This window comes from Ranitomeya imitator, chromosome 2, assembly GCF_032444005.1.
Source record: "Ranitomeya imitator isolate aRanImi1 chromosome 2, aRanImi1.pri, whole genome shotgun sequence".
Taxonomy (NCBI): Eukaryota; Metazoa; Chordata; class Amphibia; order Anura; family Dendrobatidae; genus Ranitomeya; species Ranitomeya imitator.
The window spans coordinates 160968323-160993372 of NC_091283.1; the positions used below are offsets into that span (position 1 = coordinate 160968323).

The window sequence follows — 25050 nt, forward strand, 5'->3', positions numbered from 1 at the left end:
AGATTTTGGCGGACGTTCTGTGCTAAGATGGGCATTGATTTGTCCTTTTCGTCTGCATTCCATCCTCAGACGAATGGCCAGACTGAACGAACTAATCAGACCTTGGAAACTTATTTAAGGTGTTTTGTTTCTGCTGATCAGGGTGACTGGGTTACCTTTTTGCCGCTGGCCGAGTTTGCCCTTAATAATCGGGCTAGTTCTGCTACCTTGGTTTCTCCTTTCTTTTGTAATTCGGGGTTTCATCCTCGTTTTTCCTCTGGTCAGGTGGAACCTTCTGATTGTCCTGGAGTGGACATGGTGGTGGATAGGTTGCATCGGATTTGGAGTCATGTGGTGGACAATTTGAAGTTGTCCCAGGAGAAGGCTCAGCAGTTTGCTAATCGCCGTCGCCGCGTGGGTCCTCGACTTCTTGTTGGGGACTTGGTGTGGTTGTCTTCTCGTTTTGTTCCTATGAAGGTCTCTTCTCCTAAGTTCAAGCCTCGGTTCATCGGTCCCTATAGGATCTTGGAAATTCTTAACCCTGTGTCGTTTCGTTTGGATCTCCCGGCATCATTTGCTATTCATAATGTGTTCCATCGGTCGTTGTTGCGGAAGTATGAGGTACCTGTTGTTCCTTCGCTTGAGCCTCCTGCTCCAGTGCTGGTGGAGGGAGAATTGGAGTATGTTGTGGAGAAGATCTTGGATTCTCGTGTTTCCAGACGGAAACTCCAGTATTTGGTCAAGTGGAAGGGTTATGGTCAGGAGGATAATTCTTGGGTGGTTGCCTCGGATGTTCATGCTGATGATTTGGTTCGCGCTTTTCATAGGGCTCATCCTGGTCGCCCTGGTGGTTCTCGTGAGGGTTCGGTGACCCCTCCTCAAGGGGGGGGGTACTGTTGTGAGTTCTGTTTTTGGGCTCCCTCTGGTGGTTACTGATGGTACTGGGTGACTTGTCTTTCCTGGGTCTCTGGGTTCCACCTGTTCCATCAGGATATGGGAGTTTCCTATTTAACCTGGCTTTGCTGGCATTTCCTCGCCGGTTATCAATGTATCCAGTGTGTCTTGTTACCTCTGCTCCCTGCTCCTAGAACCTTCTGGTCAAGCTAAGTTTGGATTTTCCTGTTTTTGTGTTTTGCTTTATTTGGTTTTTAGTCCAGCCTGCAGATATGTGATTCTTTGCTGCTGGTTGCTCTAGTGGCCTGAAATTGCTCCTCATGTACCATGAGTTGGCACATGAGTTCAAGTAATTTCAGGATGGTTTTTTGAAGGGTTTTTCGCTGACCGTGCAGTTCACTTTTGTATCCTCTGCTATCTAGCTTTAGCGGGCCTCATTTTGCTGAAACTGTTTTCATACTGCGTATGTGCTTTCCTCTCATTTCACCGTCATTATATGTGGGGGGCTGCTATTTCTGTGGGGGATTTCTCTGGAGGCAAGAGAGGTCTGTGTTTCTTCTAATAGGGGAAGTTAGATCTTCGGCTGGAGCGAGACGTCTAGGATCATCGTAGGCACGTTCCCCGGCTACTTTTATTTGTGTGTTAGGTTCAGGGTCGCGGTCAGCTCAGGTTCCATCACCCTAGAGCTTGTTTGTATCTGTGCTTGTCCTTTAGTGATCCCCTGCCATTGGGATCATGACACATGTCATCTGTTTAAAACAGCTGACATGTCCCTGCTTTGATGCGAGCTCACCGCCGGAGCCCGCATCAAAGCGGGGGTTCTGACCTCGGACGTACTATCCCGTCCGAGGTCAGAAAGGGGTTAAAGGGTTAATCATTTAAAAATAAATAAAATCGGGCTTGCAGTCTTGTTCTGAAAAGAGCATATGTGCAAGCTCGACCTCTGCTCTATTCGTTGTCAATGGTTCTGCAGACGAAAGCTGTCCGCTGTATTCTTTTTCAGGTGGTCTCAAACAATGAACGAGGTAGAAGGAAAGTAGGTGCATCTGCCCTCCATGGGGATCCAGAGCCCAGTGGTCAATCACGGCATCAATGAGCAGCTCAGTAATCTGAATTCCATAAATTCTCAAGTTATCCCTTATCCACTGGATGTAGGCTTACATGTTGCTTTGGGGAACAAACCTCTAACAGGGATGAAACTGTCTTATATGCAGCCTAATCATTGAATAATGAGAGTTGGCATGTCCCATTTTCAAGGATAATAGCAGGGGGAAAAGAAAAAAAAAAAAATCACACAGATCCCACCGTTGCCACCAATTTGTCAGCGGAAACAACTTCGCCATCTCCAATCGTCAGGGCAATTAGGCAATTGACTGACAAGTGATGGACGGGGCTGCGGGTGTTTCCATTACTAGGCCAGTTATTGGGGAACTCAGTGTGAGCATAAGGTATATACACTTCTGAGTCCAACACATGGAATATATAAAATAAATATACATATACTCAGATACAATCAATGCCAACTTCACAGCAACAAAAAGAACTACTAATCGTTTATACTGGCAGATTGGATACATGTTATAGGTAGCTTATGGCTTCACAGGTGCAGTTTGCAGAGAAAGGAACAGAGCTTTTCAGTTTTAGATACGGTATTTAATTCAGAAAGGTAGGCAGTGTTTATAAAAAATACACAAGATGATGCAAAAAATGGGAACCAAATAAAATGATATACAATTACATAAAATAAAAAGGCTAACAAAAGAAAAAAGTACTAAACCTGATGTAACGGAAATGGTTCAGAGCTTAGCAGACAGAGGTACTCCTTAGGAAAATAGACAGAATTACAGCATGCTGTACCTTCCATGACTGACAAAAGATCAAAAACCCAACCTCTTGATTTTTTATTAGATCAAGGTTAGGCACACATACCTCCCGGTGGTGAGCTCATGTGGCAGATGGTTCTGGACTGTGCTATGTCTTTTATCAGTTTATGAGCTCTTCAACATTCAGAATATTTTAGACCCTGGAGGTCCCAGGCGCGAGATACTGTTGTCATGTTTCCTGACACGATTTTACCATTATATTGAGATAAAACATGGGATGAATAGCATCATCCATCTGAATGATATAAGTTGGAGGCGTTCGGTCAGTCTTACGATGATGTGAGTGAATGCATTATTTTTTTGTCCCTTTGCTATGACACCAAAAATGTATCTCCCCTAAATGTAATTGATGCGAACCCCAATATTCATCACTGACCACTGGCTCCAGATAGTCTTAGACCAGTCCTTTGAACAGAGAAAGCTTTTGCCTCGGAACTGTACTTTGCCACCTCTGAATATATAGGAATCCTAGCCTTGGTATCTTGTTCTCAGTGCAGATCTCCTTTTGTAATTACCTGTTCACAGCCGGAGGTCCTAATTCAATGGAGGTACAAGTGTCAGCTTTCTCACACTTCTCCAGTTATAATTAATCCCATATGTTCAATATGAGGGTGCCATGTCACCTCTCTGAAGATGTGTTTATGGATTTTAGTTTTTCTCTACAACACAAAAAATCCCAATATAATACATTTAAATTTGTGGGTATAAAGTGAAAAAAATGTCATGGGGTATGAATACTTTTTCAAAGCAATGTATATTTTGTACATACAGTGGGGAAAAAGGTATTTAGTCAGCCACCAAGTGTGCAAGTTTTCCCACTTAAAAAAAGATGAGAGAGGTAGTGTTATGTCCCATGAATGAGACATTTTACAGACTGTCCTGTACATTTTACATGCTGTATTGCAGTCTCTCATATTGTTTATTGTTGCTATGTGTTCCTGTGTTTTGCATAGTTGAAATCCTCCCTTTCCATGAAGTTTGTCCCTTCTGTCTCCCTCTGCTGGGTGTCATGTCACTTCCTTCTTCTTCTCCCTGTGTCTCAGTCTCCATCTTGTCTTCATTAGAGGCACATGTGCTTTCAGCTTGTCTGAAGAAAGTCTTTTTTACCTGCTGCTGTTTGTATGCATTCATCAAGAATTCTTAAAGAAATCAAAGTCTCTTCTGGATTCTTCATAACATGTGTGCCTGCAGCTGAGTTAAGCCATCTGCGACTGTAGCCAATTGTAAGTAAGGTGAAGAGATCCAGCATCTCACAGAGCCATATTTGCAGCCACAGGCCCCGGGGACAGAATAGTAAAAAAGACTTACCAGATTCATCTGTAAAGCCACCAACAGCTTCTATAAAGCTACAGACCTTCCTCCAGAGCATCTGCTCTCAGCATACAAGAGACTATACAGCTCCCCTTTTCCCTTTGAATCAGGATGGCTGAAGGAATGACTACACAGTCTCTGCCAGACCCATTGTTAGAGGAAGAGTGCATAGAACTTGATCGACCATCTAGTGAGAAGTCTAGACGTCCCACAAAGGCCACATGGAAAGTAAGGGAGAATCTAGAATCCAGTAAACGTGATCTTCTCCATGCTATAGCGGAGATATGGCAAAAACTGCTGAGTCACATGGACAGCCTGTCTCAGCCTGCTTCTCTCCAAGGACCACCAGAGGGAACCCTTGCACAACTGTGTTCAGATTATCAACTGTATGCAGTTATCAGTACATCTCCTTGTTACAGAGACTTAACCTGTCAGTTCCCTGCAAAGCGCTGCAAGCTTTCCAACAACTTAACTCAGAGAGAAAGCATGGTGCACGATATAAAAGCCAAGACAGAGGCAAGAATCGCGCAAATAGCCGAGATGTCATCTTGTATTTCCGGCTCAGCAAGACAATCAAAGCGATCATCTAAGTCACGATCTTCAAAATCCTCAACCCTCAGCGAACAGCTTGTAAGAGCATGTGCAGAAGCTGAGGCCACTAAAATACAAGCTGCCTTCGCTCAAAAGAAAACTGAGATGGAAATAGAGGCAGCCGAAGCAGTGCACAGAAAGGCAGAAATAGAGGCCCTAGAGAAGAAAAGAAAGGCAGAAACAGAGGCCCTAGAGAAGAAAAGAAAGGCAGAAAGAGGCCCTAGAGAAGAAAAGAAAGCCAGAAATAGAGGCCCTAGAGAAGAAAAGAAAGGCAGAAAGAGGCCCTAGAGAAGAAAAGAAAGCCAGAAATAGAGGCCCTAGAGAAGAAAGAAAAGGCAGAAATAGTGGCTCTAGAGAAGGAATGCGAGCACGCCATAGCCAATGGCAAGGTTAAAGGTCCTGGAACAAGCCATCAGTGGGAGCCAAAGAGACAGTGTCAGTTTAAGTTATTTTGATACTGAAGACCCTCTAAAAGGGATCCTGTCACCTGAATTTGGCGGGACTGGTTTTGGCTGATATGGGCGGAGTTTTCGGGTGTTTGGTTCACCCTTTCCTTACCCGCTGGCTGCATGCTGGCCGCAATATTGGATTGAAGTTCATTCTCTGTCCTCCGTAGTACACGCCTGCGCAAGGCAATCTCGACATATACTGGCAGGGGACACGTCTGGCACTGCAGGATCCGAGTCCCTGGCGGCGTAGTGTGTTACTGATGGTAGCCTTTGTTATGGTGGTCCCAGCTCTATGCATTTCATTCACTAGGTCGCCCCGTATGGTTCTGGGATTTTTTATCACTGTTCTTGTGATCATTTTGACCCCACGGGGTGAGATCTTGCGTGGAAACCCAGATCGAGGGAGATTATCAGTGGTCTTGTATGTCTTCCATTTTCTTATTTATTGCTCCCACAGTTGATTTCATCACACCAAGCTGCTTGCCTATTGCAGATTCAGTCTTCCCAGCCTGGTGCAGGGCTACAATTTTGTTTCTGGTGTCCTTCGACAGCTCTTTGGTCTTCACCATAGTGGAGTTTGGAGTGTGACTGTTTGTGGTTGTGGACAGGTGTCTTTTATGCTGATAAGTTCAAACAGGAGCCATTACTACAGGTAATGAGTGGAGGACAAAGGGGCCTATTAAAGAAGTTACCGGTCTGTGAGAGCCAGAAATATGCATGTTTTTAGGTGACCAAATACTTATTTTCCTCCATAATTTGCAAAATAAATCTTGCCAAATCAGACAAAGTGATTTTCTGGAATTGTTTTCCCAGTTTGATGCTCATAGTTGTGGTCTACCTATGATGTCAATTACAGGCCCTCTCTCATCTTTTTAAGTGGGAGAACTTGCACAATTGGTGGCTGACTAAATATTTTTTTCCTCATTGTAGGAGAAGTATTATACAGTGGGGCAAAAAAGTATTTAGTCAGTCAGCAATAGTGCAAGTTCCACCACTTAAAAAGATGAGAGGCGTCTGTAATTTACATCATAGGTAGACCTCAACTATGGGAGACAAACTGAGAAAAAAAAATCCAGAAAATCACATTGTCTGTTTTTTTATCATTTTATTTGCATATTATGGTGGAAAATAAGTATTTGGTCAGAAACAAAATTTCATCTCAATACTTTGTAATATATCCTTTGTTGGCAATGACAGAGGTCAAACGTTTTCTGTAAGTCTTCACAAGGTTGCCACACACTGTTGTTGGTATGTTGGCCCATTCCTCCATGCAGATCTCCACTAGAGCAGTGATGTTTTTGGCTTTTCGCTTGGCAACACGGACTTTCAACTCCCTCCAAAGGTTTTCTAAAGGGTTGAGATCTGGAGACTGGCTAGGCCACTCCAGGATCTTGAAATGCTTCTTACGAAGCCACTCCTTCATTGCCCTCGCGGTGTGCTTTGGATCATTGTCATGTTGAAAGACCCAGCCACGTTTCATCTTCAATGCCCTTGCTGATGGAAGGAGGTTTGCACTCAAAATCTCACGATACATGGCCCCATTCATTCTTTCATGTACCCGGATCAGTCATCCTGGCCCCTTTGCAGAGAAACAGCCCCAAAGCATGATGTTTCCACCACCATGCTTTACAGTAGGTATGGTGTTTGATGGATGCAACTCAGTATTCTTTTTCCTCCAAACACGACAAGTTGTGTTTCTACCAAACAGTTCCAGTTTGGTTTCATCAGACCATAGGACATTCTCCCAAAACTCCTCTGGATCATCCAAATGCTCTCTAGCAAACTTCAGACGGGCCCGGACATGTACTGGCTTAAGCAGTGGGACACATCTGGCACTGCAGGATCTGAGTCCATGGTGGCGTAGTGTGTTACTTATGGTAGGCCTTGTTACATTGGTCCCAGCTCTCTGCAGTTCATTCACTAGGTCCCCCCGCGTGGTTCTGGGATTTTTGCTCACCGTTCTTGTGATCATTCTGACCCCACGGGGTGGGATTTTGCGTGGAGCCCCAGATCGAGGGAGATTATCAGTGGTCTTGTATGTCTTCCATTTTCTAATTATTGCTCCCACTATTGATTTCTTCACTCCAAGCTGCTTGCCTATTGCAGATTCAGTCTTCCCAGCCTTGTGCAGGGCTACAATTTTGTTTCTGGTGTCCTTTGACAGCTCTTTGGTCTTCACCATAGTGGAGTTTGGAGTCAGACTGTTTGAGGGTGTGCACAGGTGTCTTTTTATACTGATAACAAGTTTAAACAGGTGCCATTACTACAGGTAATGAGTGGAGGAAAGAGGAGACTCTTAAAGAAGAAGTTACAGGTCTGTGAGATCCACAAATCTTGATTGTTTGTTTCTGACCAAATACTTATTTTCCACCATAATATGCAAATAAAATGATAAAAAAAACAGACAATGTGATTTTCTGAATTTTTTTTCTCAGTTTGTCTCCCATAGTTGAGGTCTACCTATGATGTAAATTACAGACACCTCATCTTTTTAAGTGGTGGAACTTGCACTATTGCTGACTGACTAAATACTTTTTTGCCCCACTGTAGTAGTTATATTCTTGTACATAGGGGGCAGTATTATGGCTGTTATATTCTTGCATAAAAGGGCAGTATTATAGTAGCTATACTCTTGTACATGGGGAATATATTTTTATTGTAAGAAATTAAGTTAAATTAAAATGAGCAAAATTCCTCCATTAACCCCTTCATGACCTATAATGTATATATGCACATCATAGGACACACGTCCCTGCATTCCATGTTGGTTCTGGCGATGAGCCTGCATGTTTTCTGGCACATGAGAGATTATTTAGTCAGCTGATATGTGCCCCTAACAGCCGCGGGTGTAATCGCTATCCACCTGTGGCTGATAACATGTTAAATGCCGCTGTCAATCTCAAACAGCGGCATTTAAACATGGCCGCTCAAGAAACTTGTTTAGTTTATATTGTGGTCTTTACAAAAAAAATGTAACCAGCAAAATGGTGGCAACGCCTGCGCAGCAGCATTTATCACTTCTCGATAGATGCAACTGCGCAGGCAGATACTAGAGATAAGCTAATTTCATCGGGTCAGGGCTTATTCAGCAAGCTATAGCGCTTACCGAATAAGTTGCAGAGGGAACCAAGCTTCCTGGATCGTGCCAGCTGATCAGATGTGAGGCTCCACAGAAAATCCAAAGCTTTCCTCTGGAGAAAGATTTCCCCACCCCCAGGATACCCTCCTGAGATTTCTGCAATATACCCTGGAAGTCAGTGAGACCTACGACCGATTTATTGGCCACCCGCTCTCAGCAATTCTCAAAGGGATCAGGTGGCCCTTAGGATCCGTAATTCCGTTCAAGAATCAGAGAGGTATGGTATATATTGTTATTGCTTTATCTCAGATTTCAGCCAGTCAATCTTCTCTTTGTCATTCCCACCCACCAAATAGTGACTAATTCTTTACACAGGCTTAGGTACTGGCTAAACTTAGGGTACCGTCACACAGTGCAATTTTGATCGCTACGACGGCACGATTCGTGACGCTCCAGCATCGTAACAATATCGCTCCAGCGTCGTAGACTGCTGTCACACTTTGCAATGTACGACGCTGGAGCGATAATTTCATGACGTATGTGCGATGTAGAAGCCGTTGGTTACTATGCGCACATCGTATACGATATATGTTACACCATGCGATCATGCCGCCACAGCGGGACACTAGACGACGAAAGAAAGTTTCAAACGATCTGCTACGACGTACGATTCTCAGCGGGGTCCCTGATCGCAGGAGCGTGTCAGACACTGCAATATCGTAACTATATCGCTCGAACGTCACGAATCGTGCCGTCGTAGCGATCAAAATTGCACTGTGTGACGGTACCCTTACTCCTTCTTTATTACAATGACAAGTCTTTTCAAGAGGGATCTGATATCATCCTTGATGTCTTCCTGCCAGTCGTGTTGTGAATTCTGCTTTTGGGTTCCCTCCAGTGGTTGTAGGTGGTAATGCAGTTGTCCCTGAGTTGCAGTCCTGGCCAGGTGTATCAGCTGATTGCAGTTCTGACTGGGGTATTTAGGTGTGCAGGATTCTTTAGCCCTTGCTAGGGTTGAGCGAAACGGGTCGGCCATTTTCAGAAGTCGCCGACTTTTGGCAAAGTCGGGTTTCATGAAACCCGACCCGACCCCTGTGTGTGGTCGGCCATGAGGTCGGCGATCTTCTGAATCTGGTATCGGAATTCCGATACCGAGTTCCGATATGTTTGCAATATCGGAAATCGGTATCGGAATCCATATTTAAGTGTAAAATAAAGAATTAAAATAAAAAATCTTGCTATACTTACCCTCTGACGCGCCCTGGTACTAACCGGCAGCCTTCCTTCCTTAGAATCAGCTTGTGAAGGACCTTAGATGACGTCGCGGCTTGTGATTGGTCGCGCGACGTCATCTAAGGTCCTTGACGCGCTGATTCTAAGGAAGGAAGGCTGCCGGTTAGTACCAGGGCGCGTCAGAGGGTAAGTATAGCAATATTTTTTATTTTAATTCTTTATTTTACACTTAAATATGGATCCCAGGGCCTGAAGGAGAGTTTCCTCTCCTTCAGACCCTGGGAACCATAGTATCCCATTGCACTGCATTGGGTTTCGTGTTTCGGCCGACCTCGACCCCGACTTTTCTATAGGATCGGCCGATTTCACTCGACCCGACTTTTGAGAAAGTCGGGTTTCGTGAAACCCGACCCGATCCTATAAAAGTAAAAGTCGCTCAACCCTAGTTCTTGCCAGTTGTCCATGGTTCTGGGAGGTTTTGGATCCTTGTCTGGTTCCTCCTGCCTTGCTGCCAATTCAGCAAAGATAAGTGTCTGGTTTTTGTTTCTGTGGCACACATGCTGTGTGCTTAATAATTCTGTGCTATTCATTTGTTTTCTCTTGTCCAGCTTAGACTGTGTCAGTGTTTTCTCAGTCTTGTTGGATTCTCTGGAGTTGCAGATATACGCTCCACATCTTTAGTTAGATGGTGGAATTTTTTGTATTTTCTGCTGTGGATATTTTTGGAAGGGTTTTAATACTGACCGCTTAGTATTCTGTCATATCCTTTCCTATTTTAGCTAGAGTGGCCTCTTTTGCTAAATCCTGTTTCCTGCCTGCGTGTGTCTTTTCCTCTACTACTCACAGTCAATATTTGTGGGGGGCTGCCTATCCTTTGGGGTTGTGCTCTGAGGCAAGGTAGAATTCCTATTTCCATCTATAAGGGTATTTAGTCCTCCGGCTGTGTCGAGGTGTCTAGGATTTGTTAGGCACACCCCACGGCTACTTCTAGTTGCGGTGTTAAGTTCAGGATTTGCGGTCAGTACAGTTTCCACCAACTCAGAGAAAGTTCCATGCGGCTCCAAGGTCACCGGATCATAACACAGTCGACCATGTTATCACAGAAGTCCACTCTGAGTAGATGACCCAAAAACGGAGTAGACACATCTTTGAACAGACACATCATCCAGGAAGCTGGAATATAGCTTCCACATCCCTTTACCAACGTTTAGTGGCCCCACAGGACAAAATGGTTTGAGTATGGGATGACTCATGGCACTGGCAACTTGCATGGGACTCGCAAAGTCCAGACCAATCATACTGCATATATTGGAACAGAAATAGGTGAATTTTGGCTTTCGATCTCCCCAAGTAAAAACATCACCTAATCCGGCCTGTAGAATGTTATTTTCCACCTTGCCATTACTGGTGACGGTACTGCCTGAGGAGCTGTCATCTGATGTCATTACAACATTAAAGTCCCCAACCACTACCAGTGGAAAAGCGGTGTAGGGACACAGCTTGACATTAATAAACAACTGAACCCTGTCATTCACAGTCTGTGGCCCATATATATTAACATGACAAAGTAATCTACCATGCACAATGACTTTCAGGACCAGAAAGCTTCCCATAACAACCGCTGTCATCCTATGTACTGTCATATTTTGGTGTTAAAAAGGATAGTGACCCTGACAATAGGCTCCAAAGCCAGTGATCCAAAAGATGGACCGGACCGCCATGTCCTCAGCCTCGCTCATAAAACCCATAGCTGTCAGTCCAGTCTCCTGCAGGAAGATGATGTCTGCTTCCAGATACCAGAGATGGTCATATACCGCATGATTCGTCCAATTTCCCTTAATACTGTTCACATTACTAGATGTTATTTTTAAAGGGATTTTGAATAAGGAAGGCTATCACTCCATTTTGCAACGCCATGCCATACCCTGTGGACAGCGCTTGATTGGAGCCAATTTCATCCTGCAACAGGACAATGACCGAAAGCACACCTCCAAATAATGCAAGAACTATTTAGGGAAGAAGCAGGTAGCTGGTATTCTATCTGTTATGGAGTGGCCAGCGCAGTCACCAGATCTCAACCCCATTGAGCTGTTGTGGGAGCAGCTTGACCGTATGGTACCAAAAGGTGCCCATCAAGCCAAACCAACTTCGGAGAGGGGCTTCTGGAAGCAAGGGGGGAAATTTCTCCAGATTACCTCAGCAAATGAACTGCTAGAATGCCAAAGGTCTGCAATGCTGTAAAAGGAGCATTATTTGAAGCAAGCAAAGTTTGAAGGAGAAAATTATTATTTCAAATAAAAAAAAAATTGATCCTTGTCAATGTCTGGACTAGATTTTAAATTCATTTGGCAACTCATTTGATTAATAAAAGTATGAGTTTTCATGGAAAACACAACTGTCTGGGTGACCCTAAAGTTTTGAACAGTAGTGTATATGTGAGTGCGTTTTGATGAATATTTCCTTTGAAAAGATTTGCTCTATGTAAAAACTCATGTTAAAAATCGCATTGCAATCAGATGTAAATCGGATGCTAGTTGTGAAAAATCAGATTGTACTCACATGACACTGGCATTACACTCATGCAACTCTCAGCAGGGAGAGTCTGACCAAATTTTCATACATTTAGGGTGACTCCAGCCTAAGAGGAGTTTCATGATTCCATCTTGAGTGGTCATCATGGCGTTTCGGCTTTACTGAAAGTCATTGCTACACTGGTGGAAATCCATGCATAATGATATTACAGATTTTGTAACCGTTTATGAAGTCTGTGCATGCGCTAAGTCAGTCATAGACACAAAGACCATGGACTCATTTGTCCATGGATTTCATTACGGATTTGCCTCTGTCTGGTGGGAAAACTAGGTGGCAGTTGACAGATTCAGCAAACAAGATCATTTTGTTCTTTTGTCAGGATTACCCAATGCAGAGTCTCTCTCTAGGTTGTTTATTTCTCATATTGTAAGGTTACATGGGATCCCTCTTAATATTGTGTGTGATAGGGGAGTACAATTTGTCTCTAAATTCTGGAGAACTTTTTGGCAGCAAATTTGGGATTGACTTCTCATTTTCATCTGATTACCACCCTGAAACAAACGGTCAGACTGAGAGGACAAATCGATCTTTGGAACAAAATTTAAGGTGCTTTGTGGCAGCTGGGCAGGAGGACTGGTCTTGCTTTTTACCTCTCGCGGAGTTTGCTTTTAACAGTCAAGTAAACCAATCTACTGGAACCTCACCATTTTTCTGCAACTATGCTTTTCATTCCCATTTTGGTGAATTTTCTAGGATTTTATTCTGAATGTCCTGGGGTGAAGGTCACCGTACAGACACTTGGGGATGTCTGGAAGTAGGTTTAAAGGAAAACTGGGAGTGCTTAGATTTGCCAAAAATGGAAGGCCAATAGAGGACGTTCGGTGGGTCTTTTTTTAAAAGATTGATAATAATATTTGGGTCCAAACTTTATTGGTCCATAGGAGATCCTAAAGAAGGTAAATCCGATTGCATTCAGATTAAAGCCTCCTCCATCTTTTTGCATCCCTAACATGTTCTATAAATCCCTATTAAAAGGAGCTTGTCCCTTCAGCATGGTCTCCCTCATCCCCACCTCCTCCGGTTTCGGTTGAAGGTGGCTTGGAGTATGAGGTTCAGATGGTTGTGGATTCTCGTAGGGTCTGAAATTCCCTCCAATACCTCATCCCTCATCCACTGGAGGGGATACTGACCAGAGTAGAGATCCTAGGTCCCAGCTCGAGATGTGAAGTCCAATTGGTTAGTCAGGGCCTTTCATCTAAAATCTCCAAAGAAGGATGGAGGTCCGATGCCCACCCAGAAGAGGGGGTACTGCTGCAGTTCCACTCCTCAGTGTGTTTGGGATGCAGTTACTGACAGCTCAGCAGTCCCATCTGGTACAGGGGCGAGCTGGAGCTGTCAGTACTTTGATGGACAGTTCAGTCGTCCAGTCTGTAGATGGGGCATACTGAGCTGTTGGTGTGTTGATGGACAGCTCAGCCATCCAGTCTGAGACTGGGAGGCGTGGCTGTCTCCAGGTGTTCATTGTCCCAGGTCATTGCCAGGCTACTTAACTGAGCTGTTTCTCCCAGACCTCTGCCAGACGTACATTCAGCTACTGTGTGATTTGTTCCTTTGTGCCTTGCATTCTATTTTGTAGATCTTTCCTTGTCTGACCTTGGACCTCGTTCTGATCATCCGTCTATTTAACCCCTTCTGCTCTGATCTGCTAACCTCTTAATATGCGGACCATGGAAGGTTACCCGACTACACCTTTGCCTCTTCCTTCTGTTTATGATGAACCCTCCTGGCTTCTGACCTTGGACTCCTTGGCTATCCTGACTCACGGCCTTGTGGTGAGAAGTGACTCAGCATCACAGTTATATTCTTTTACACAGAGGCAGTATTATAGTAGTTATATTTTTTGGCGCAAAAGGAACATGTTTGTGGGAAAAATGTAATATTTCATTTTCACGGTTCAAAGTTATAAAAGTCTGTAAAACACCTGTGGGATCAAGCTGCTCACCACACCTCTAGATAAATTTCTTGAGGGGTGTCGCTTCCAATATGGGGTAACTTGTGGGGGTTTCCACTGGTTAGGCACATCACGGGCTCTGCAAACATGACATGACATGGTGTTTACTATCTTTACCAGCCAATTTTTTGCTCCAAAAGTCCAGAAGTTCCCTTCTGAGCCCTGCCTACACTAGTTTTCCACCACATATGTGTTATCAGCTTACTCAGGAAAAATTGCACAAAAACATTTTTGGTCCATTTCCTCTTGTATCCCTTATGGAAATGGAAAATTTAGGGAAAAATGAACATGTTTGTGGGGAAAAATGTAATTTAATTTGCACAATCAACGTTATAAAATTCTGGGAAGTATCTGTGGGTTTAACCCCTTAGTGACAGGGCCAATTTTTTTAAAATCTGACCAGTGTCACTTTATGTGGTAATAACTCTTAGGGTCTGTTTCCACGATCAGGAAACGCTGCGTGTCTGACGCTGCATAGAGCCGCAGCGTCAGACACGCAGCGTCCAGATGTTACAGCATAGTGGAGGGGATTTAATGAAATCCCGTCTCCACTATGCGTGGTAACACGCACGCGGCGGCCCTGCGACTCCGGACATGCTGCGCGTCTTTTCAGATCGCAGCATGTCCGTATATCTTGCGGCGACGCTGCGTCGCCGCAAGATATAGCACAGGGCCCTATGGTGGGGAGCGATGATGCCGGATGTGTGCTGTGAACACATCTGGCATCATCGCGTCCCAGAAAGGGGGCGGGGCTTACCGCAGAGCGGCTAAGCCGCTCCGGCGATACCGCCGGCCATCCTGATCGTGGAAACATACCCTTACACTTCAACATATATCATGGATTTTGAGAATGTTTTTTTTGTGACACATTGTACTTTATGTCAATAGTAAATTTACCGTATGTCAATATTTTCTGCGTTTATTTATAAAAAATATCAGAAATGTGTCAAAAAATTCTAAAAATTAGCAATTTTCAAACTGACTGATTATACCTTTAATTCAGACAGTCACACCACAAAATAATAATAATAATAATCTTTATTTTTATATAGCGCTAACATATTCCGCAGCGCTTTACATTTTGCACACATCGTCACTGTCCCCGATGGGGCTCACAATCTAAATAGTCATTAAACAACATTTACCTCATGTCTGCTTTACATAAGCATCATTTTTAAAATATCCTTTTATATTGTTAGGATGCTAGAAGGTTTAAAACTAACAGCAAATATTCATTTTTTCACGTCAATTTACAAAAATGACTTTTTTAGGGACCTATTCAGGTTTGAAGTGACTTTGGTGGATCTATATGTAGTAAAATCCTCAAAAGTGATACCATTTTAAAAACTGCACCACTCAATGCATTCAAAATTGCTGTCAGCTAACTTATTAACCCTTCAGGTGCTTTTCAGGAATACAAAGTGACATAACAGGAAGGAAAAAACAATATAGGCTTCATCAAGATGGCGCCGGCAGCGCTTGCGCAGTAGCAGCTATTGGAACGCAATAGATGCTAGTGCGCAGGTGCCATTTTGATGAAGATATAGTTTTGTTTGGAAAAAAAATTGTCTAAATAAAACAGAAATATGCATATTATCCACCGCATCATGCTACAGCGCAGGCGCTGCCACCTTCCTGCTGAACGTGATTTTTTTGTTTTCAAGCCATATTATATTCAGTATGTAAAATAGAGGGCAGGTAACTGAGGGATCGGTGTCCTGTCATAAGCCCATACAGATGAATATGTAAGCAAAGCACCAAATAAAGCCCTGCCCACAGGCCACCCCAAAGCACGAGAATCTCATTAAATAAAATTTGCAAATAAAGAATAAACAACAACCACAAGACAGATTTCATCAACCAGCGCCAACCTGACAGTGTCTGTAGTTTACTCAGCAAAATCCTATCGACAACTCTCTGATTTAAAGTGAACCTATGTCACACAAAATAGTTAATAAAAAATTTTCCACATGTTGACTTTACATCAGCACAATTTTTGAAACTTTTTTTTGTTAGAACGTTATAAGGATTAAAATCTAACCAGCTATTTCTAATTTTTTCAACCCAACTTACAAAACCTTTTTTTTTTTAATTAAGGGACCACATTAAATTTGAAATGACCACAAAATTTGTTGCGAGTTCCTCCAGAGCATTCCAATACCCCATATTAGGAGGAAAACCACTGTTTTGGCACGTGGAAGGGCTCAGAAGGGAAGGAGCGGCCATTTCACTTTTTGAATGCAAATTATGCTGGAATAATCAAAGGATGCAATGTCACGTTTGGAGAGCCCCTGATGTGCTTAAGCAGTGGAACCTCCCACAATAGACACCATTTTGAAAACTAGACCCCTTAGGGTAAGGAAAAAAGCATTTTTCGCACAAAAATGTTTTTTTAGCCCAAGATGTTGCATTTTCACAAAAGGTGAAAGGAGATATTGCAGTATACAAATTGTTGTGCAATGTCTCCTAAGTACATCGATACCCCATATGTAGGGGAAAACTACTGTTTGGGTGCATGGCAGGGCTCAAAAAGGAAAGAGTGATGTTATGGAATGCAGACTTTGATGAAATTGTGTGCGGGTGTCATGTTTAGAGAGCCCCTGTGTGCCTACACAGTGGAAAACCTCCACAACTGACTCCATTTTGGATACTCAAGGAATTTATTTAGATATGTGGTGAGTACCTTGAACACCCAGGTGCTTCACAGAAGTTTACAACGTTGATCTGTGGAAATTTAAAAAAAAAAATGTTCCCACAAAACTGTTGTTGTAGCCAAATGTTTTCATTTTCACAAGGATAGCAGGAGAAAATGGACGCCAAAAAGGAATTGTAAAATTTCTCTGGAGTACATGGATACCCTATATGTTGTCAAAAACTACTCTTGAGGAACAGTGCAAAGCTCAGAAGCACCATATTGGAGATCAGATTTTGCTGGAATGGTTTGAGGGTGCCATGTCACATTGGCAGAGCCTCTGAGGTGCCAGCACAGCAGAAGGCCCCCATATATAACTTAATTTTACAAACTAAGCTACCCAATGAATTCATCTAGGGATGCAGTGCTTATATTGACACCACATGTGCCTACAGATTTTTATACCATTGGACAGTGAAGAAAGAAGAATTGAATTTTTACCTCTAAAATGTTGTTTTAGCCCAAAGTTTTAAATTTTTCTAATGGTTAATAGGAAAAAAATGGACCTTAGTTTGCTGTAAAACTTCCCCCGAGTGTGCCAATGTGCACCGCTCCTGCACAGAGTGCTGGGTGTCAGCTGTCAGAATCAGCTGGCACACGCCAGCAGTCGGGCGCAAAATAGCCTGGATGTACTCAGTACGTCTACTGTCGGTAATGGCAAGTACCAACCGACCACGACGTACTGAGTATGTCCAAGGTCGGGAAGGGATTGAAGGGACACTGTCACCTGAATTTGGAGGGAACAATCTTCAGCCATGGAGGCAGAGTTTTTGGGTGTTTGATTCACCCTTTCCTTACCCGCTGGCTGCATGCTGGCTGCAATATTGGATTGAAGTTCATTCTCTGTCCTCCATAGTTCACGCCTGCACTGTGCAAGATTGCAGCCAGCATGCAGCCAGCGGTTAAGGAAAGGGTGAATCAAACACCCCAAAACCCCGCCTCCATGGCTGAAGATTGTTCCCTCCAAATTCAGGTGACAGTGTCCCTTTAATACCTGTGAAGCACATAAAGGGTTAATAAACTTCCGGAATGTAGTTTTGAGCACTTTTAGGGGTGTAGTTTTTAGAATGGTGCCACTTTTGGGTATTTTATGTCAAATAGGACTCCCAAAGTCAATTGAAACGTGATGTGGTCCCAAAAAAATGGTTTTGTAAATTTAGTTAAAAAAAAAAAAAGAAATTGCTAATCAACTTTTGACCCAAACTTCCTAACAACAACAAAAAATTATGTTTAAAAAATGATGCAGATGTAAATTAGGCATATGGGAAATGTTATGTATAAATTATTTTGTACAGCATGACTATCTTGTTTATTAACCCCTTTCTGCCATCTGACGTACTATCCCGTCGAGGTGACCTGGGACTTAATTCCAAGGGATTGGGATAGTACATCAAAAGCAATCAGCCGCGCTCAGAGTGGGAGTGCAGCTGATCGCAGCCGGGTGACAGCTAACATCCGGCACTATGTGCCAGGAGCAGTCACGGACCGCTCCCGGCACTTTAACCCCCGGAACACTGCGATCAAACATGATCGCAGTGTTCTGGCAGCATAGCGCAGGGATGGGGCTCCCTGCGTGCTTCCCTGAGACCCTCAGAACAACGCGATGTGATCGCGTTGTTCCGAGCGTCTCCTCCGTTCTCCTCCCTGCAGGCCCTGGATCCAAGATGGGCGTGGGGGTCCTTCAGGGAGGTGGCTTGCAAGCAGGCCCGGCAAGCCTCCTGCACTACCTGTCAGATCGCTGATCTGACACTCTGCAATGATGTCCCACCCTGGGACAAAGTATAAAAAAAAAATATTAACGTGTAAAAAAAAAAAAAAAAAAAAAAAAAATCCTAAATAAAGAGGAAAAAAAATATTGTTAAAAAAAAAATACAAGTACACATATTTAGTATCGCCGCATCCGTAACGACCCGACCTATAAAACTGTCCCACTAATTAACCCCTTCAGTGAACACCGTAAAAAAAAGAGGCAAAAAACAATGCATTATCATCATACCGCCGAACAAAAAGTGGAATAACACGCGATCAAAAAGACGGATATAAATAAACATGGCACCGATGAAAACGTCATCTTGTCCCGCAAAAAATGAGCAGCCATACAGCGTCATCAGCGGGGAAAAAAAAAAGTTATACCCCTCAGAATAAAGCGATGCAAAAATAATTATTTTTTCTATATAATTGTTTTTATTGTATAAAAGCGCCAAAATATAAAAAAGACATAAATGAGGTATCGCTGTAATCGTACTGACCCGAAGAATAGAACTGCTTTATCAATTTTACCAAACGTGGAACGGTATAAATGCCCCCCCCCCCCCCCCCAATAAATTCATAAATTGCTGGTTTTTGTTCATTCTGCCTAACAAAAATTGGAATAAAAAGCGATCAAAAAAGGTCATGTGCCCAAAAATGGTACCAATAAAAACGTCAACTTGTCCCGCAAAAAACAAGTCCTCACATGACTATGTGGATCAAAATATGGAAAAATTATAACTCTCAAAATTTGGTAACACAAAAACTATTTTTTGCAATAAAAAGCGTCTTTTAGTGTGCGACAGCTGCCAAACATAAAAACCCGCTATAAAAACCAGATATAAATAGTAAATCAAACGCACATTTATCACCGCCTTAGTTCGGAAAAAATAATAAAATTAAAAAATGTATTTATTTTCATTTTCCCATTAGGGTTAGGGCTACAGTTAGGGTTAGGGCTAAAGTTAGGGTTACATTTACGGTTGGGATTAGGGGGTGTTGGAGTTAGGGGTGTGGTTAGGGTTGGAATTAGGGTTAGGGGCGTGTTCGGGTTAGGGATGTGGCTGGGATTAGGGGCATGTTCGGGTTAGGGGTGTGGTTAGGGTTATGGTTAGGGTTGGGATTAGGGTTAGGGGTGTGTTTGGATTAGGGTTTCAGTTAGAATTGGGGGGGTTTCCACTGTTTAGGCACATCAGGGACTCTCCAAATGCGACATGGCATCCGATCTCAATTCCAGCCAATTCTGCATTGAAAAAGTAAAACAGTGCTCCTTCCCTTCCGAGCTCTCCCGTACGCCCAAACAGGGGTTTACCCCAACATATGGAGTATCAGCATACTCAGGACAAAGGTATCAGCGTACTCAGGACAAATTGGACAACAAATTTTGGGTTCCAATTTCTCCTGTTACCCTTGGGAAAATACAAAACTGGGGGCTAAAAAGTCTTATTTTTTCCGCAAAAATGATTTTTTATTTTCACGGCTCTGCGTTATAAACTGTAGTGAAACACTTGGGGGTTCAAAATTCACACAACACATCAAGATAAGTTCCTTAGCAAGTCCACTTTCCAAAATGGTTAAGTTCCTTTGGGGGGTCTAGTTTCCATTATGGGGTCACTTGTGGGGGGTTTCTACTGTTTAGGTACATCAGGGGCTCTGCAAATGCAACGTGACGCCCGCAGACCATTCCATCCAAGTCTGCATTCAAATGGCGCTTCTTCCCTTCTGAGCTCTGCCATGCGCCCAAACGGTGGTTTCCCCCCCACATATGGGGTATCAGCGTACTCAGGATAAATTGGACAACAACTTTTGGGGTCCAATTTCTCCTGTTACACTTGGGAAAATACAAAGCTGGGGGCTAAAAAAATCTTTTTTGTGGGAAAAAAGATTTTTTAGTTTCACGGCTCTGCGTTATTAACTGTAGTGAAACACTTGGGGGTTCAAAGTTCTCACAACGCATCTAGATAAGTTCCTTAGGGAGTCTACTTTCCAAAATGGTGTCACTCGTGGGGGGTTTCACTGTTTAGGCACATCGGGGGCTCTCCAAACGAGACATGGAGTCCTATCTCAATTCCAGCCAATTTTGCATTGAAAAGTCAAATGGCGCTCCTTCCCTTCCGAGCTCTACCATGAGCTTAAACAGTGGTTTACCCCCACAAAATTGGGGGTGAAAATATTTTTGTGAAAAAATATGATTTTTTATTTTTACGGCTCTACATTATAAACTTCTGTGAAGCACTTGGTGGATCAAAGTGCTCACCACACACCTAGATAAGTTCATCAGGGGGTCTACTTTCCAAAATGATGTCACTTGTAGGGGGTTTCTACTGTTTATGCAAATCAGGGGCTCTCCAAATGCGACATGGCATCCTATCTCAATTCCAGCCAATTCTGCATTGGAAAATCAAACAAATAAAACAAATTGGATCTGAAATGCATTTTTTGTGAAACAAGTTAAATGTTCATTTTGTTTTTAAACATTCCAAAAATTCCTGTGAAACACCTGAAGGGTTAATAAACTTCTTGAATGTGATTTTGAGCACCTTGAGGGGTGCAGTTTTTAGAATGGTGTCGCACTTGTGTATTTTCTATACAGCTGGACTGCATATGAGGACAGAAGGGCAGCGCTCACTGCGCCTGCCCAAGGCAATGAGAAAAGAGCGCAGGCACCGGCTGATTTCAAAACCGCTGTGAGGAGGCGGCGCCCGGCGCCAAGAAGATTTGAGTGACGGCTGTGTGGCGTCTGCAGCAGGGGGAAAGGCCTGCCTCCTTGACTGAAGAAAAGGTATTTAGGACAAATTACAAAACTGATTATTTCGGCAGTTACAGCACCCAGAACTAAAAGAGCCACCTTGTCAGAATGCAGCATTACTGCTGCACAAGGTGGTTCTTTTAGTTAAAAACGCCTGGGGGGGGTGACAGGTTCCCTTTAAGGCAATGAATAATCACTGCTCTCCACTCCGATAGGCGTGGAATGAAGTGAATATTCATTCCCTTTAGTAGCGTCAAACCTGAACGCCCAGCAGCTGCAGAAAGCCAGCGGCTGTGGCTAACACTGTGCTTGCTATTAAAGGGAACCTGTCACCCCGAAAATCGCGGGTGAGGTAAGCCCACCGGCATCAGGGGCTTATCTACAGCATTCTGTAATGCTGTAGATAAGCCCCCGATGTTACCTGAAAGAGGAGAAAAAGACGTTATATTATACTCACCCAGGGGCGGTCCCGCTGCTGGTCAGGTCGGATGGGCGTCTCCGGTCCGCTGCGGCGCCTCCATCTTCATTACAAGACGTCCTCTTCTGATCTTCAGCCACGGCTCCGGCGCAGGCGTACTTTGCTCTGCCCTGTTGAGGGCAGAGGATAGTACTGCAGTGCGCAGGCACCGGAAAGGTCAGAACTGTAAAATTTGGTGTGGTGAGTAAGGTGAAAACAGGCTAGGGGTGAAGGGGTTAAAAGTAACAACTATTTGCAGTTCACATTATGGAAAACTTATCAGGTAGGATAACTTGAGTCTGTAAAACAGTCAAATTGCAGTATTAAATTTGGAATGGACAAGAGTGGAAGGCAAAGTTGGGCGAGTAACGCCATGCAGACCTCATTATCGGCGGAATGATCCCGACCACAGCATATAAACAAGAGTAGCTCTTGCCGGACGCCAGCTGGGTCTCATACTCTCACTCGGAGCACTTGGCAAGCAATCTCCTGCATGCTTTGTGATTTTCACAAACAACGATTAGCTAGTGCACGCAAAATGTTTCCAGCACTTTGTCATCAGGTCACCAGCTCCCCTTGAGCTCCGCCATCTCCTGCTGGTCCGAACCACAAACAAATACCAGATCAAAGGGTGCTAACCCAATGGCCACAAGCAAAGACACTTCCAGGGACCCCCAGTTATCTGTATCTATGCTGTTTGTATTATTTACCCATTGCACTAGTAGCAAGATGGAAGAGTCTTGTTACAGTATGCTGGTATAAGTCAGGATGGCCTAAGTTTAAGGAAACAGCAAGGGTATGTGCCGCACCATGATCACGAAGAGCAGCGTTTTGGACACAGCTCACCTGCGCTGCGTCCAAAACGCTGCGTTCAACATTAGAAGCACAGTGGACTGGATTTATAGAAATCTCATGCCCACTGTGCTTCCATTTAACACTGCATAAACTCACCCGCAGCAGGTCAATTATCTGCAGCCGAGAAGTTAGTCACCGCTGTGTACTCTCATCCATAGACATTCACTAAATGCGGTAAATCCACATGGTTCAATGAACATATGCGGATTTACCTGCGTGATTAGAACACAGCGAAAATATGCTGCGTCCAAATAAGTAGATGGAGTAATAAAACCCGGTATGTTTCTTTTGAGCTTTTCTGGCATGAGTCCTTTAAAGGGAATCTGTCAGCAAGTTTTTGCTACCTCATTCGAGAGCAGTGTAATGTAGGCAAAGAGACCCTGAATCCAAAAATGTATCACTTACATTACTGGGTGCAGCAGTTCTGACACAATAAGGCTACGTTCACATTAGCGTTGTGCGGTGCTGCGTCGGCGACGCAACGCACACAAAACGCAGCTTTTTGTGACGCATGCGTTCATTTTTGCATGATTTTTGGCGCAGAAAAAACTGCATCATGCAGCGTCCTCTGCGCCCTGACAGTTGCGCCAAAATGACGCATGCGTCACAAAACGCAAGACAACGCATGTCCATGTGCCCTCATGTTAAATATAGGGGCGCATGACGCATGCGTCGCCGCGGCTGCGCCCGACGCTGTCCCGCACAATGCTAATGTGAACGTAGCCTGAGAGGTATTAGAGTTTGCAATGCAGTAGAGCTGAGAAAGCTTCCCCCGCCCACCCCAGGCTCTCTATAGACAATGTCTATAGACCATGAGCTGCTTATCACAGGAGGGGGCATGTTGGACTACAAGGAACACGCTGCTGTGTCACAGCAATGATAAGCTACTGGTGCTAAAACAATCACTTCAAATAAACAACAGCATCTAGCTCGATGCCGAAATCTGTTTTTTTAACACCTACAGCATGCTGTTTTCAGATTACATAGCAAAAACCTGATGAGAAAGCTAAATGGGTCAGCATCTATACCCAGGTTCCATCTTTTTACAATACACTGTAAAGTGTTCTAAAAAAAAAAACAACCACTTTAATTTCCACTCTTTTAAAAGGAACCTTTCATTATGTTTTTGCATATGGAAGTAATTTTATTGCTTTATAGGTGCTCCTCCTCAAATAAAAATGACACCTTTTTTGTAGACAACTAATGTGTCAATCTTGTGAAATCTAGCACAGAAGCCATATGCAAAACAGACGTGCTTCAGTGTTCGGTCACCACAGGAGAAATAGGCAGTCAAAGCGCACCGGCACACCCCGAGTGCACTTCCAGCATGCATATGACTTGTATGTTTGGTTTCTCATGAGTAACATCAGATCTCTACAGAAAAAGGACAATGTTTTACTTGGTGGGGGAAAGCATCTATATAGCCATACCACTACTTCCATATGTTAGCTGACAGGTTCCCTTTAAAGTGTCACAGTGGTGAAATCCATATTTCTTTAATAAAGGTGATCACCCTCACTATTACCTTTCTTTGATTCAGTGATGTCACATGCAGAGGCCAGGTCATCTTCAGTCTATGGCAATGCAATACAGATAGCTACCTACAGCAAGTACTGCTAGATGTGACAACACCATGTACCATGTTAGGCTATGTTCACACATCAGGTTTTTGCCATTAGGCAGGATCCAGCAAATCTGTAAAAAAAAACCTGATCCGTTGCAAATTGTGAAAAACTGATGCATCGGATCCGTTGTTTTTTGGGTTTTTTTTTAACCCCTTTCTGACCTCGGACGGGATAGTACATCCGAGGTCAGAAGCCCTGCTTTGATGCGGGCTCCGGCGGTGAGCCCGCATCAAAGCTGGGACATGTCAGCTGTTTTGAACAGCTGACATGTGCCCATAATAGGTGCGGGCAGAATCGCGATCTGCCCGTGCCTATTAACTAGTTAAATGCCGCTGTCAAACGCAGACAGCGGCATTTAACTACCGCTTCCGGCCGGGCATGATCGCATCGCCGACCCCCTTCACATGATCGGAGGTCGGCGATGCTTCTGAATAGTAACCATAGAGGTCCTTGAGACCTCTATGGTTACTGATCACCGGTAGCTGTGAGCGCAACCCTGTGGTCGGCGCTCACAGCACACCTGATTTTCTGCTACATAGCAGCGAACAGCAGATCGCTGCTATGTAGCAGAGGCGATCGCGTTGTGCCTGCTTCTAGCCTCCCATGTAGGCTATTGAAGCATGGCAAAAGTAAAAAAAAAAATGTGAAAAAAATAAAAAAAATATAAAAAGTTTAAAATTACCCCCCTTTCGCCCCATTCAAAATAAATCAATAATAATTAAAAAAAAAAAAAAAATCGAACCTACACATATTTGGTATCGCCGCGTTCAGAATCGCCCAATCAATAAAAAAAAAGCATTAACCTGATTGCTAAACGGCGTAGCGAGAAAAAAAATTCGAAACGCCAGAATTAAGTTTTTTTGGTCGCAACGACACCGAATTAAAATGCAATAACGGGCAATCAAAAGAACATATCTGCACCAAAATGCTATCATTAAAAACGCCAGCTCGGCACGCAAAA

General features: G+C 43.7%; 1 protein-coding gene across 8 annotated transcripts in view; it reads right to left on the reverse strand.

The window, feature by feature from the left end:
* The window catches only part of EXD3 (exonuclease 3'-5' domain containing 3), a 356324-nt gene that overhangs the window by 271068 nt on the left and 60206 nt on the right, over nt 1-25050 (reverse strand). For 2 of the 8 annotated variants that reach the window (XM_069747671.1, XM_069747667.1), the window contains one exon: nt 13959-14041. The exons of 5 other annotated variants lie outside the window; for them this stretch is intronic. The gene's annotated coding sequence lies outside the window, so the exon portion shown is untranslated. Of the gene's footprint in view, nt 1-13932; nt 14042-25050 lie in introns of all 8 variants that reach the window. One more of the 8 variants, XM_069747668.1, reaches the window with a different exon arrangement.